At 45.3% G+C, this 13,502-nt stretch overlaps 1 pseudogene; it reads right to left on the reverse strand.

The window, feature by feature from the left end:
* Nucleotides 1-1,855: 1,855 nt before the first annotated feature.
* Nucleotides 1,856-1,970, reverse strand: LOC142155738 (U2 spliceosomal RNA; annotated as a pseudogene).
* Nucleotides 1,971-13,502: the final 11,532 nt, after the last annotated feature.

The raw sequence follows: 13,502 nt of genomic DNA on the forward strand, positions 1-13,502 counted from the left end.
CTTCCTGGGGGTGCCAGTCTCGTCCCGCAGTTCAGTCAGGGGCGTGTGGCCGGAGTGGAGTTTTCTGAAAATGAAAGAGTTACATTTCTCACCCTTCTCCAGATTCTCCACCTTGGAACGGAAGATGATGCGTCTGGACTCCTCCTCGAAGTGCCATTTCAGGCCCCCCTTGGCCTCAGCCAGATCATCCTTCACGTCCCAGCCACAAAGTTGGAGATCCAGCAGGGACTGCAGCTGACGCTGGAGCCTCCTGAAGTTTCTCTTCCTCTCACATGCCTGTTGTCGGCCCTTAACCTGAAAGAAACTGCGAAACTTGCACTTGACATAATCCCACCAATTAGACATACAATCAAAATACATTTTGTCATTTTTCCACATTACATAAGCATCCCTCAGCTCAACCATCACCTCCTCTCTTCCCAGCAGATTACAGTTCAGCTTCCAGGAGCCAGGGCCGGGAGGAAAACCGTGGCCCAGAACACCCTCAAAGAGAATGGCCCTATGATCAGAAAAGAAGCAGGGAACCATGAAATGCCTGTTTTGTCTTACCGCTCTCGAGGTAAACACAAAGTCAATCCGGGAACACACTGAGCCATCAGGGCGGCTCCAAGTATAATTCACAGAGTCAGCCCCCATGGATCCCACTGCATCCAGCAAGGATGCTTCGGCTACCATCTCTTGCAACAACCTGTAAGAAACATCAAGTTTAGCATTATTGTTAGAACTCCTTCCGTCTTCCTCTATAGGACAGTTAAAGTCCCCAGCCATCACTACCGCCCTGGTGGTTGCGAGCTGGGCCCGCAGGGTCTGGAAAAGCTCCAAACGCTCATTCTTACCCGGGATGCATACACACAGATACGCCTGATAGGCTCATCTGCTCAGGAGCCATCTACGATAAGCAATCTGCCGCAGACAAACTCCTGAACGAAATCTAGTGTGAAGAGGCTTCCCCTGATAAGAATGGCGACCCCTGCGGACTTACAGTCACCCCCCCCAGACCAATAGGAGGGCCTGTGAGACCACTGCCTACCCAGATGCCTGTAGGAACTAGAGAAAGGGAGAGAACATTCCTGCAACATGTAAACATCACATTTCTGACTGTCAAGAAAGCTAAACACAGACTGACGTCTAATCTTATCCTTCACACTCCTCACATTAATGGTAAAAAGAGAAAAATTAACCATTAGTTGGGAGAAAAAAAAAAGTTAGCACAGTCAGTACATTAGTTACCCTCCTTGTGCGGTGGGACTTGGTCCTGTCTGCCCGTTTCCCCATGGGGTGGGAGCAGACCTCGCTCTTCAAGCTGGTCGAAGAGACGGGTGTTGGTGTTGGGCAGCTGCAGGAATTCATCCGCTTCCTCCTCCTGGTCAGAATCCTGAGCCAGCCACTCCTTCACCATCTCTTCCAGGGCCCCCTCCAGCGGGAGGAGGTCCTCTCCGAGCTCGACTGCCTTTTTCTTGGAAGGGTCAGATTCACTAGCTGGGCTGTCTAGCTCTTTCCGCTTCCTCCTTAGCGTGTTCTCTTTACCTGCAAAGACAAGAGAGGGGAAAATCTTCCAGGGAAAGGGAGGGAGCTGCAGTAGCAGTGGAGAGGGTTTGTGCTACTACAGGGGAGAGAGGGGGGAGGGTTGCGACAAGGGAGGGTGGGTGAAGGTAGGAAGAGGGCGGGTTGGGGAGGAAGGGGGTGTTGTGACAGCGGAACAGGAGGGAGGTGCTGTCACAACAGCTTGTCCCAAACAGTTCCTCACCAGTGTTAGATTGTGCTATCGATGAGCCCCAATCAGGTTCTGTCCACTGGGTTTTGGGCAGGAGTGAGACAAGTGCACCATGCAGCAGAGTCTACATCAGCCCCTCACTGATGTTAGATTGTGCTATGGATAAGCCACAATCAGCATAACCTCCACCGGGTAGTTGGTAAACTGATAAAAACAGATACTACACTTGATCTTAGCCAAAAGGCCGAGAAGCGTCCTACCTATCACTATCACTCTGCACTTACATCTGACGTGTAGCTGGTGCAAGTGATATGGCAGAAATAGACGTACCTTTGAGATGAGCAAAGCTTGAAGTGGACGCTGCTGCATGCGATCAAGCTTGGCATGCTCTAACTGTACATTGACTACATGCTTCCTCCCTGTCCAGTCCCCGGTCCGCCCCTGAAATCCTAGACTTTAGTAAGATGAATTGAATGTTGTTGCATTCTCTGGCATATCATTTGGTTCTAGGCATGCGTAGTGTGATTTTATGCAAAATACGCCACGTGTTGCCATTTACGTTCCTTAATAAATCAGGCCCATTATGTAAAGATTTCTGCCAAGGTGCATTGGTACATAGAGCAATATGACATGTTTGCAGACGTGTTCCTTACAGAGTACAGAGAAGATGCACCAGAGCGCCTCCTGTATAAGATGCACCAGTGCGCCTCCCGTAGAAGGTGCACCAGAGCTCCTCCTGTATAAGGTGCACCAGTGCGCCTCCTGTATAAGATGCACCAGAACGCCTTCTTTATAAGATGCACCAGAGCGCCTCCTGTATAAGATGCACCAGAGCCTTCTGTATAAGATGCACCAGAGCCTTCTGTATAAGATGCACCAGTGCGCCTCCTGTATATGATGCACCAGTGCGCCTCCTGTATATGATGCACCAGAGCGCCTAGTTTTGCGGAGAGGTACAGAAATTAGATTTCCGCTTGCGGAGTAAATTTATTGAAATTGGACAAACTTTTGTATCAGCTCAGAACTGGCATTACGTGGGTCTCGTCCTATACTTTTAATGGCAAAATTGCTACATGTAATAAAGACACTAATGTTCCCCCCTCTCATTATTAAATTAAGTAATACATGAGGCTAAGCTGAGCAGTATTTTAGGATCTCTTTTACAATATTTACTTTCTAACATAGTTATTTACTGTCCCTAAATTCGTTGGGCAGTCCCACATTGGGTGTCTTTTGAACATTCCTTATTTTTCATTGTGTAGTATAATTTCTCTTGTTTTGCATGCAGGGTGTGGATATTATTACTTTCTGGGCGTTGTATGTTGCTATATATGTAGTATGAATGTTTAAAATATCAGAAACGGCATAATGACATGTGGTACAAACACAAACAGTAAAATAAGCCTTTCACTCCCGAGTGTATCTAAGCAGTAATTTTAAGATATACAAGAACAATTTATTTTGCCCTGCCACCAACTGAAGCAAGAGGTGGTAACAAGGTGGAATTTCACACTTTATATGCTTGTGAGGATAGAGGAACAGGTAAAGGCTATCCATACTTACTACACAAGTCATGACATTGGGAAAAGAGGGGGAATGTATATTAGTCCAGCGCAGTGGAGAATACTTTCCGTGTTGTGCAAGGTGCTGAAACAATTCAAAGTAGTCACCTGTGAACTGAGTTCAGACACTGCTAGCTTGGGGTTGGGTACTGTTTTCTGAAGCTGTAAAAGCTGACAGTACTTACCCCAGCAGGATGAAACCGAAGACTTCATCGCCGACTCACTGAAAAGACTGACACCTTCAAATGCAGACTTTCCTCAATTGCGGCACCTGAACAAGCCGGCAGCGGGCATTGACGTCACCTTGAAGAGACTGAATGTTATCCGAGTTCTTAAAGTAGTAAATTAAGAAGGCGCCGCCTGTACAAGATACATGCTTTAGTAATGTACAGGCGGCGCCTTATTAAATAACTGTCACAAGCTGTGGCTCCACTGCTGGATGCCGTGGCTCGCTTCTGTCTGCTTCGGGCGTCCCGGCCGTCACCATGACGATAGGGACGTCACTTCCGCCTTCTTCGTCCCGGTTGCCTGGGCAACAACAGGGACGCTTGATTCTCCCAGCCGCCACGCTAGGCCAGCTGTCAAACAGCAGGGCGCGCATGCAGGTCTGTAATGAGTTCAGCCTCCTAAGGCTGATTGGGGGGAAATTGTATTATAAGCCACCTGGGCTGATAATTGGCAGGTGGGCACCCTGCATTCTCATTGGGCCACATCTCTATTTAAGGCAGTGAGGGCTTAGCCTCACTGACGGTAATAGTTTTCAGTTGCTGTTTGCTAACCTGCTCCTGTGCCTTGAACCTGTTTGCTGTTTTGGATTGCTCGTGTATGACCTTTGGCTTTGTTTACTGGACTTTGATTCTTTGCCTGTTGCCCTGACCATTCATTCCTGGACCTTCCCCGTTTGCTGCCAGCCCTGACCTTTTACCTATTCCTGACCACAGTACCTGCTTCGGACCCTTGATCACGGCTTGTTTTCTGACCACGCTTCATTTACTGGCTTCTGCTGTTCTATGCTGCGCTACATTCATAAACTTGTACTACTCTGAGCGTAAGACCTGGGGGCATTCGAGTACCTGTGAGCGGGACTAGCTTTATGGCAAAGGTGGCTGCTATAGGTGAAGACCTCTCCATCTTGTTCTACAAGTTCATGATAGTAGCTGTTAACCGTAACAATTACTACCTTAAGAACTCGGATCACATTCAGTCTCTTCAAGGTGACGTCATCGCCCGCTGCCAGCTTGTTCAGGTGCCGCAATTCAGGAAAGTCTGCATTTGAAGGTGTCAGTCTTTTCAGTGAATCGGCGATGAGGTCTTCGGTTTCATCTTGCCGGGGTAAGTACTGTCGGGTATTATAGCTTCGGAAAAGGGATTACCACCGGATAGCTTGAGCAAAGTGATTCCCTTAAGTAGACTTTTTAAAAAGCACCTTGAAAAATTGAAGGAGGAGATGAAACAAAGAAATTATGCTAAGTATGTCGGACTTGTAGATGAAGTACTTTAATCGCTTTGACAGGATCGAAGAGTTATCAGCTTCTGTAAATCATATCACTACATTTTGGCGACTATGCTTGATCTTAGGTTTAAGAGCTATATCTTCTCTCTATTTCTCACTGTCCCAGATCACAAGAAATGCAATGAGCTCCTGGTGAACAAGTTGACAGCTGAAGTGGCACCTGACACGACGGCGTCCCCTCCTTCAGTTTCTCAGGCTACTGCTGCTATGAAAAAACGTAGGTTTCCCGAGCTACCCAGTGGTGATGCAGATGAGTCAGCACAACATTTTGACATTTGGTCTGGTGTAAAAGAATTGCTCAAAAATCATGACAACTCTGTCGTAAAATGAACTACAAATTCCGCGGGTAAGGTCATTACCGACATCAAAGTACAGAGACTTCTGTATTGGTGGATTCCAGCGGGGATGAATTAGTATTGTGTGAGGATTATGTACCCACTGATGAGGGTGAGGATGATGACAGTGTAGATTGCAGGTAGTGGGATCTAGTTCAGAGAAGGGAGCTAGCTGATGCTGGTATGCTTGTTAATATTTTGGGTATAATGGGATGTTGGCAATTTTATATTTTTTTACAGTAAACTTTCACCTTTATTAGAGAGGTGTTTTTTTTTCTTTAAAAAGGTACAAGCTTTTTTTTTTCATTTTTGTTTCCCTGACTTAAAATCACTATGCACTTGAACATAGGCTTTAGCGCATGATGTAGATGGATTAGTATCATCATGACTGAGACTGGAGAGTGACAAGAACAATGTGACTGAAGACTGGATAGGGACAAGAAAACTGCTACCCCCATTTCTGTGCGACCAACGGCACTGAGACTGGAGAGTGACAAGAACAATGTTACTGAAGACTGGAGAGTGACACGAACAATGTGACTGGAGAGTGACAAGGACACTGCCACCCCTCCTGTTTCTGTATGAGCTATGGCACAGTAAAATGTCAATGAAGACTTTTAAAAACACTGCCAGCCCATATATTTGAATTTCTGTTTCGGCACTAAACACTGCCACCTCTCCTATTTCTGGGTGAGCTATGGCACAGTACAATGTGTAACGAAAACTTACCTTCCTGGTTCCCCTGCTGCTCCGTCGGACCCGGAAGCCGCACTTCAGGGTTCGGCAGTCACATGACCGCTAAACCTGGGCGGGGAATTCAAACAGTGTTCTCTATATAAATCTCGCTCTGACACTTGGTAAGTGTCAGAGCATCTTACCTGTTCCTGGCTCCTACTCCCCTGTTCCTCCTTGTGCCTGCTCCTAGTGAATTGACCTCCTGTGTACCAGTCCCTGCTTGCTGACCTTTCTGGATCTCCTATACCTGTGTACCGACCCGGCTTGCTGACCACTCTGATTGCATGTGCCCCTGACCCGGATTGTCTGACGTTCCTCTCTCTATTCGCTATATCTGCTGTACCTGTGTACCGACCTGGCTTGCTGACCACTCTGATTGTCTGTGCCCCTGATCCGGATTGTCTGACGTCTCTTTGCCTCCATTTGTATTGCCGCTGCCAACTGTATACCGAACCGGATTCCCTTCACGCTGCATTCCCCTGCTGCTCCAGCCGCTACACTACTTCTTGAGGTGAGCCTGAGGACCGTGACCTGCGTCTCCCGGCAGCTAAGCCCATACCGCCTTGCGGCGGTTCTTGGTGCACACCGGGGAGTTCGTTAGACTCCGCACCTCAGGTAAGCAAGCACTAATAAAGATTAGTACAGAATCCAGTTAATCCATTACACAATGTGACTGCAGATTTTGAAAAACACTGACAGCCCTATTATTTCTATTTCAGCAATGACAATTAGCAATGGAGCAATGCCACGTAGACTGTAGACTAGCAACAAAACTGGGACCTCTCCTGTTTCTGTGTGAGCCATAATAACACAGTACAATGTGACTGCAGATTTTGAAGAACACTGACAGCCCTATTATTTCTATTTCAGCAATGACAATTAGCAATGGAGCAATGGACCTCCCCTGTTTCTATGTTAGCTATAACTCAGTAGAATGTCACTAGAGACTTTTAAGAAGCTGCCACCCCTCTGTAACGGACTTACCTGATCCCCACCACTCCGTCCGGAAGCCGCACTTCCGCATCCAGGACCACGTGACCGCACCCGGAGGCGGTCACATGACCACATCTCAGAGGCTGGGATTTTGAATCCCCTTCAGCATAAAAACCTCACTCTGGCACTCGCTGAGTGTCAGAGTAACACTTACCTGTTCCTGGCTCCTGTTCTTCGTGGATTGCAGTGTCTTCCAGTTTCCAGTGTCTACCTGTGTGCTGATCTCTGCCTGTTTGACTTCCCTGGTTCTTCTATCCCTGTGTACCGACCCGGCTTGCTGACCATTCTCCTATTCTTGTGACCCGTGTACCGAACTTGGCTTGTTGACTCCGAATTGCCTTCTGATTCTGCCTGACTCCATTACTGTGTACCGAACCGGCTTGTTTGACTCCGCTACCACCGCTTCACTCCGCTGTACTACATCTTAAGGTGAACCTGGGGACCGCGACCTGCGACTCCTGGCAGCGAAGCCCACCCCGCCTTGCGGCGGTTCTTGGTGAACACCGGGGAGATCGTTAGACTCCGCACCTCAGGTAAGCCAGCGCTAATCAAGATTAGTATATAGTATCCAGAATCTGTTACACCCTCCTCTTTCTTCCCAACTGCACTAGAGACTCGCAAGAACTGTGCTACCCCTTCTGTGTCTCTCTGTGAAATGGCACTGGATCGCCGTGGAGGGCGGGTACTTATAGAATCCAAAATTTGCGAGATCCGACAATGCAACAATGACGTTTTGCCTCGTTTCCACTTCCGAGGGCACGTGAAAGTACCGAGTACCTGTACTCGGATCTGAGAAGTTCAGGTGGGCTTGGTTTTCGGAGAACCGAGCCCGAGCATCTCTAGCTTAGATACACTCAGGAGTTAATATCTATATATATATATATATATATATATATATATATATATATTTATTTATTCGAAGAGGACACCCTTTGGTTCTATTGCACTTCATTATTTTGTTAATGTCATTGTTATTGTGTTGCTACTTGTGGTATGTTTGATATCCCTGTTTATACAGCACTGTGAAATATGTTGGTGCTATGTAAATAAAGGATGATATAGTAAAAAACAATTACATTTAATTATAAACATACTTGCCTACTTTTTATACCTTCCACCTCTCCTCCAGGAGATCCCAGCGGGGAGGAACAAAGGCAGGGGCTGGCTGGAATGGGGGCACGGAGGCATCTGCAGCCCAGGCCGGTCCCATAGTGGGCTACTTTGGGCTGGGCCACCTGCATTTTTTTCATTTAAAATGTTCCTAATAGGCTGCTGAGTCGAGTCTTGCCCCCCAGGCAAAATATTGCCAGCCCTTCCCCAGTCCACAGGACAAGCGCGGGGTGGGATGGGGGGAGGAGATGTGAATCACATAATCACAGAACCATCCTCCCACTTTGCAAGAAGATTTGGGATGCAGGAGAGTGGAAAACTATCCTGGAGAACTCCCTGAAATTCGTGAGTAACTCGGATATTCTGGGAGAGTGAGCAAGTGTGATTATAAAGAAGAAAAACTTTCTATAAAAGTGGAATATTTAGGTGGTCCACTGTGTGTATTACAAAGAAAGTACATAAAAATTATGCAAAGGTAAAACATGGTCACCATTTACAGTAAGTGAATGCACTGGGGAAGCCAAGATAAGCTGCATTGACCTCCTGGACACTAGTGAAAATGCAATTAATTTATTTACATATGGGACATCTGGTGACTTGACTGGTAATGAGGTTATGAATATTTAACGATAACTGACTATGGAATTCATATTTCTAGATAAATTAATTCATAGCACAAGGAGGTTCTTTATATATTTCTTGTTACCTGTGCCAACTTTGTAATAGCTGTATGAGAATTTAGCTGCCACCATTGGGCTCCTTTGCGGCACCCAGAACCGTTTAATTCTGGGGTAGTTGGTAAAGCTGATGCAGCACCTCTTTGCTGTGAGCTGGCTGATACCTCCTGACTTCTTGCCATGGATCAGGACTGCTGGGTAGCGGGAAGAGCGTTGACACAGACGCTGGGTTCAACACAGAACAGCCGGGAATGGATTAGAGTGTAAGCTCTTATCTGTTGGTCACAGGATACAGCAGGTAATAGTTTCAGGCAGAATCTTCAAGCTGTGAGGGTGTACTGCCCTAGAGTCCTGACAAGGACTTTTACACACCAGATAATGGTACTGGTGATCACCCAGAAGTACATATGGAATACTACTACATTACATGGTCAAACAGTGCAGATGAAAAGACATGATTAGAAGTTACAAAAACATATTTCCTCCTCCATGGCATACATCCTCAGAAATAAATAAATTTCCGATACAAAAATACAACACAATATCAAAAATCAGTACATTTGCAATGTGCCGTAATTGAAATAAATATCTACAATAAGTTATTTCTACATGATCCAGCCACACTACCTAACCTCTCTGTCCTGTATTTCCTAAACATTACCCTAGGCATCATACAAACAAGCTGTTGGTAGGCATAGCCCTGGTGAAGAGCTTATGAGGAACCTGTCATTTATTGTAGCTCTAGAACCTCCTGCATAATGGTTCTCAGGAGCATAGTTGTCATGTTCCTGCAAGTACATGGGATGAGCACACTCAGCTTAATGATAGCTCATAAACCAAAAATTGTGAGGTAACAAGTGAACAAACAGGAATTGTAAAGAGAATGAGGGCGCACAATAGAATAAATTCCTCAATATATATTTGATGGTACATGTTTTATATTTTTGTATATACACTAAGCTATGTCTTAGTTTATATGTCATTTAGTTATATCTAATTATTTTCATATGTAGTTTTACTCATATATATATATATATATATATATATATATATATATATATATATATATATATATATGATAACAACAGCAGAACATCATAGTTGCTTGTAGTATAGCAGTATTCAACAGTAGCAACAGGCAATACAGGTTTAACTTATACACTTGTAGGTACAGTATACAGATGCAGGCAGGTTAGTAATGCACTTGATGGTTCTCTATTATGGGCATACAGACTCCTCTTCTATATTGCTACGGCAGCCTCTGGTCACCTACTCAATATATTATGGGACTTTATACATATAGAGCGCAGCCAATAGTTCTGTGCCCGTTACTTTACTGTTTATTCACCAGACCACTGGGGATGGTGATGCGGTTGCCATAGCAATGCAGCAGGGGAGACGGAGCGGAAGCGTTCCTATATACTAACAATCTCTACACTATTATCTATTATCACCTCTGTCTCAAGTCTGTGCCTTCTGTGTGTCCAGGGCCGTCTTTCCGACTGGGCACGATGGGCAGTTGCCCAGGGGCCCAGTGGAAAAGGGGGCCCCCGAGGCAGGACTCCTATTAAAAAAAAAACAAAAAAAAAAACGTACCTTTTGCGATCACCTGACCGTTCAGGTCAAGTGACAATCCCTGGTCCCCTTTTCCGTGATGTGCTCACAGTGAACGCCCGACATTCACTGCGAGCACAGCATGGAGGAGCACAGAACAGCGACGAAGAACAGAAGAGGATTCGACTCGCAGAACAGGGCAATTGAAAGTTAATGGTGATTTAAAAAAAAAAAAAAGTGATATATATGTGTGTACATATATATATATATATATATATATAATCACTTTTTTTTACATATATACATATATATATATATATATATATATATATATATATAATGTTAAGATGGCTCTGTGTGTGTCGTAAGTCATCCTGTCCCCTATGCTCTAAATGCGTACCTTAAGTGAGCCCAGCTGGCTGCCCACCAACTGGCCCCTGTCACATGTCCGTCTCATCCAATATCGTGTGTAATTTGCCCCTTGTGCCCCTCAGACATAACCTGAGTGCGCCCAGGATGGCTGTCTCCCCTATGCTTGCCCTGTACCTAATATTATGCAGGTCTTTGTCTTATGTCTTCATATCATATGATTTATGTTTACTGTATCATGTGTTCTTTATATGTCAAGTGTAAAGTGCTTTGACTCCTAAATGAGAGAAAAGCACTATATAAATAAAATTATTACTATTAGTTCACATTGACTTGTTATCTACAGTTTGTCTGTTGATCAAGACCCTGTGTGCCCTACTAGGGAATATGTGGAACTTAGGGAACTCAGGATCGGGATAATAGACTTTAATGGAAAGGAGCTGCTGTAGGAAGTCCCCACTAGCCCAGTTCCATGTGGTCGCAAACAGTTTCTGAGCCTAGGATTGTTACCATGCAGGCCAGGAGCTGGGCAGGAGCAGGCTGGGGGTCAGAGAGGCATCTGCCCCCCGGGCCGATCTATAGTGGGCCACCTTGTATTGGTTTACTTGGCCAGTTGAAAAAGTTCCTAACAGGCTGCTGATTCGAGTCTTGCCCCCCGGGCTAAATCTTTTTACAGAAGTGAAAAATCCTGCCGCTTCCAGCTGCGTAACATTGCTAGCATCCGGCCCTTCCTCTCCCATGATGCCACCAAATGCCTTATCCACTCTCTGATCATCTCCCGCCTGGACTACTGCAACCTCCTCCTCACTGGCCTCCCCCACTCTCATCTTGATCCCCTTCGATCTGTTCTTAACGCTGCCTCTAGGCTTATTTTCCTTTCTCGCCGCTCCTCTTCTGTCTCCCCCCTCTAACTAGTCCTTCACTGGCTCCCATTCCCCTTCAGAATCCTCTTTAAGCTCCTCACACTCACCTACAAGGCCCTCACCAACTCCACTGCACCCTACATCTCCACCCTCCTCTCTATTCATGCTCCATCCCGCCCTCTCCGTTCTGCCTCTGACCGTCGCCTCTCTTCCCCCCTTATAACCTCCTCCCACGTGCATATCCAAGACTTCGCCCGCGCTGCCCCCCTCCACTGGAACAAGCTCCCTCCCTCCATCAGAACTTCCCCTAATCTGTCCAGTTTCAAACGGGCCCTAAAAACCCACCTTTTTCTTAAAGCCTTTCTTTCTCCCACTTAACTTCCTACCTTATCTTCTGCCTCCGTCCTCCTACTCTCCCTCTCTCCCCTGCATCTCTCTGTCTGTCCACCCCTCCCCTTAGATTGTACGCTCCTCTGAGCGGGGCCATCTCTCCTCCTGTTTCCACCACTTCTAACTCTGCTCTCCAGCTACTTAACCCTCCTCCTCGAGGGTCCTCCACCCCACGTCCACTCTCGCTCCCTCCTCCCCCCTGGGGGTCTGCCTGTCTTCCGCGCTTTCCTTCTTGGGCCCCGTCGTTTGCGGATCTTCCCTCCCCCTTCCCCGCCCTCTCTAGCTGTGCATTGAGCTTACTGAGTTGCTGTGCTTACTGTTTACTGTACTGTGCTGTCTCCCATTGTATTCTAATTTGTTTGTCTCTGTACGGCGCTGCGGACGCCTTGTGGCGCCTTATAAATAAAAATTAATATTAATAATAATAAAGTGCAATTCCAATGTTATGTTGTCCCGTCATGTGCCTATTTTTTCACGAAGGCATGGATTTGTGGTCCCAAAGTGGTGTCACGATAGACCTGGATAAAAGTGTTGTTATTACGGTTTCCATCTTGCTTATTTTCAAGTGAATCTGCAAACCTGTAATACATTTGATCAGACGTGATGCAAACTTGCGTGGGTGTGTTATGTTTTGCTGGTATATATTTGCATGTGTTTCTATGTTTTTGACAGTGATGAATATTGAGCAACCCTGCTTATTCTCCCTTGATACGCATGTATTAATGCTACAGGACTGCCTTCTGACTAGCAAGTATTTCAGGACAAAGTATTACTTGTAGTTAACTCATATGACCCAGCTGACAGCAGTGATGGATTAATTGTATTTTTAAATAGGTGATTCTTGATGGGATGTATTGATTTAATAAAATGTGACATATACTATATTTTCATCCTTTGTGGCTTTTGTTTACTGCCCTCTATATTTCTTTTGTTTAGATAGGCCCTACTTAGGGAGCGCGGTATGTAACTAATGTAGTGGTGGAAAGTAGGGCAGATAGTCACCAATTCTCCTAATATTACTTATGTAAACTGTCAATCTCGTGAGATTATAATGTCCAATAAATGAAATATAGAGAGAGTTTCTACACCCCAATTACTGTGATTATAATGTTTAACAGTGTGAACAAAATTATAGCTGTTACGAAAAGACAATTGTTCTGTAATTCGAAGGAGTTTCCCAGCATTATTTGGGTAGATAGAAGTGAAGTACATTTTTATATCCAGCCACTGAATAGCTGATTCATCCATTTAAGACAGGTCACATACATTTATATTCTGTATGAAAGGCAGAATGCATTAGAATTGTATCCTATCTACCTGCAGCCCTGAACTGAATTCCATGCAGCCATGTACTATATCCTGTGTAGCTATTAACTGGACCTCTGGACTTCCCATATTCCTAGAGTGACCCAGGGTTATGCTTTTCATTCAAGTCATACACCATTTCCAAATAAAGAAAAAATCCCGCTTCTGGGGCCTGATTCATTAAGGATCTTAACTTAAGAAACTTCTTATTTAAGTCTCCTGGACAAAACCATGTTACAATGCAAGGGGTGCAAATTAGTTTTCTGTTTTGCACATATGTTAAATACTGACTGTTTTTTCATGTAGCACACAAATACTTGATAGCTTATTTGTACACTGAAATTTAAAGTTGATATTTGTGTGCTACATGAAAAAACAGTCA

The sequence above is a fragment of the Mixophyes fleayi genome, chromosome 4 (genome assembly GCF_038048845.1).
Source record: "Mixophyes fleayi isolate aMixFle1 chromosome 4, aMixFle1.hap1, whole genome shotgun sequence".
NCBI lineage: Eukaryota > Metazoa > Chordata > Amphibia > Anura > Limnodynastidae > Mixophyes > Mixophyes fleayi.